Source organism: Durio zibethinus, chromosome 10, assembly GCF_047325235.1.
Source record: "Durio zibethinus cultivar Kanyao isolate XHJ-2024 chromosome 10, ASM4732523v1, whole genome shotgun sequence".
Classification (NCBI taxonomy): Eukaryota; Viridiplantae; Streptophyta; class Magnoliopsida; order Malvales; family Malvaceae; genus Durio; species Durio zibethinus.
In genome coordinates, this window is record NC_143171.1 from 17,420,361 (window position 1) to 17,423,092 (window position 2,732).

Here is a 2,732-nt window from a genome sequence, read left to right on the forward strand (position 1 = left end):
TTATAATCCTCATAAAAAACAATTTGAGATTAACTTGGGAGATAATCTTTAACTTTGAATAAATTCAATATGAAATTCTTTGGACTCTGCTAAATTTTTCCCTATAAAATGGACATATAGTTGACAATGAAAAGGGACAATAGTTGAAAAAAAAAACCTTAGTCATCACTATTACCATTCTACCATCTCTGTTTGAGCACCATAAATCCTTCTCTGCCTCCTATTCCAACAACCAAGCTCTACAATTGCTTATTGTCATTATTACTACACAGCCAACAACCTAGACCTTTCACAATATAACGACCACCCACTGCCACACAAACTTTCATTCACTAGCCTCACCATCAATACAACCCTATACCCGACCACACCCAAAACCAAAACAAACATAAAAAAAAAAAGCTTTATCCACTATAGTGCACCCATCAAATTGCTACCATCATCCACCTACTGTAAAAAATTTTACCCATTGCTAGTAAGGCACATCAACAAAATTCAAGTCAAAACAAACCAAGTCAAAAGTAAAAGGAAATTGGAAATATAAAAGAATTAAAGAAAAAAAAGAGTCTGATGGGTTTTAATTAGGCCCTCTTCTAAGAGATTCGAATTTCCAAATACAGTGAGGAGATAGTCTAAAGCAAAGAGAAGAGTATGCCTTAAAGCAGAGGCAACCAGAATAGTGGAGGAGAAGATTATGGAGCATGAGTTCGCAACCTTCAAAGTCAGATCTACATGAATTTCATAACATTTTGAGGAAACCAATTCAATCATGTGAAAGTGGAGGCCAAGACGAGCTCGTGGAGATTTTTAAAACAACTCTGGTCATTGATGGATGGTCGATGAGTGACGGTGATGACGATAAGATGGTATCAGTATCTTGAAGGCTTTTAGCCATTTTTTTCTAAAACATAGAGAGAATGTAGAGAAAATACAGTGAAGAGAAAGAAAAAAATGAAAAATGAGGGAAAAACAAAAGAAAGGGATTTATACAACACGTAAAATGATGTAGTTTTGGGACAAAAGTATTAGGAAAGCTCTACATGTTCACCCACAGGTGACCTAACCCGGTCACGCCCTCTCCAACCCCTCAAGCCAATTATATTCCATTTTCAAGCCAAAAGCAAGTCACGAGCTGATTTGTTCACACAGCAAAGCCACAACCTAAGTTAAGATGAACTGATTCTTTTTTATTTGTTTTATTTTTATGGTTTTTATTTATTTATTTATCTATTTTATTTTATTTTATTATTCATTTATTTTTGAGATATTTTTGCCTGATTAAATTTTAGTAAAAATTAAATGAAGTTATTCTAAATTATAAAAATAAAATAAAATAAAACTTTAATAAAATTTTGAAAATAAATTATATTTATCCAAAGATAAATTTCTTGGAAATTACAAATGGTTAGTTTCTAGGAAATTTTTAAGTAAGAAATTTTTTTAAATTTGACCCGAATTGAGGAAAAATTTAGATACAGTTTCAATAACAATAATTAATATATTTTTAAAAATTATATAAAAAATAAATAAACTTAAGAAAATTTTAGGAATGAGTTAACCGTTATCCTATGATGAGATTTTTTAAAATTTCAAATAGTAAATTTTCTAAGAAATCTCTAGGTAAAGAATTTCTTTGAATTTAGCCCGAATGGTGTAATAATTTAGATGAAATTTTAATAAAAATAATTGCATTCATTTTCAAACCAAAAAAAAAATGATTAATTGAAAATATATGGCAATTATTCAATGATGAAATCCTAAGAAAAATCACAAACTATTGAATTTTCTAGGAGATTTCTAGTAAAAATCTTTTCTAAATTCAACCCAAATAGTGAAAGAATTTGGATGAGATTTCAAACAATAATTGCCATTTTATTTTTAGTTTAAAAATTCAAAAATAAATAACAAATAAAATTCAATAATAAGAGTATGAATTCTAGGAAAGATATTTCTAACTTTGGCCCAAATTATGAAAAATTTAGAAATCTCTAGGTGAGGAAATATTTGTAATTTAGGCCCGAATGGTGGAAGAATTAGATATATTTTTTATAAAACAAAATATAATAAAAATAATTGTTTAAGCCTTTTTTCGATGATAAAGTCTTCAAGAAAATAAATGGGATTCTTGAATACTCTTGAGACAACAAAGTATTTTTTTAAGAATATACCAGATTGATAGAGAAATCTTATATGTTATTTTCAATATTTAAACATTAAAATTTAACAAAAGACCATTAGAACCATAGACCCTTAGGATAATTTAAGATTGAATGACACCATCTTTTGGATGGGTATATGAAGGTACTATAACTTTTTCCATATATGATAGAACCTTCGAATCTAGTTTTGAAACATAGACCAGAAACATATTTTTTTAGAAGCCTTAATCAAGCTTAGGATATTCTTAAAAAGATAGATTCATTAAGTGACCAATCACACCTAGATAAAAAGGATTGTTTTCATAATAAATAGATCCATGAATCTATCACTAGATACAACATTAAGAGTTACCATCAATCTTTTTTTGTTTAGGTGCAATTAGCCACCTAAGTGAATCTATTCCTTTGAAGAAATCCTAAGCTTGACTAATGGTTCCTAAAAAAATAGGTTTACTTAGGTGACCAATTGTACTTAAACAAAAAAGGATTGGTAAGGACTCCTAAGGTTGTGTCTACTGGGGATACAATGAGTTAGGCGATTAATTAATTTTGAATTATCCTAACTTTTGGTTT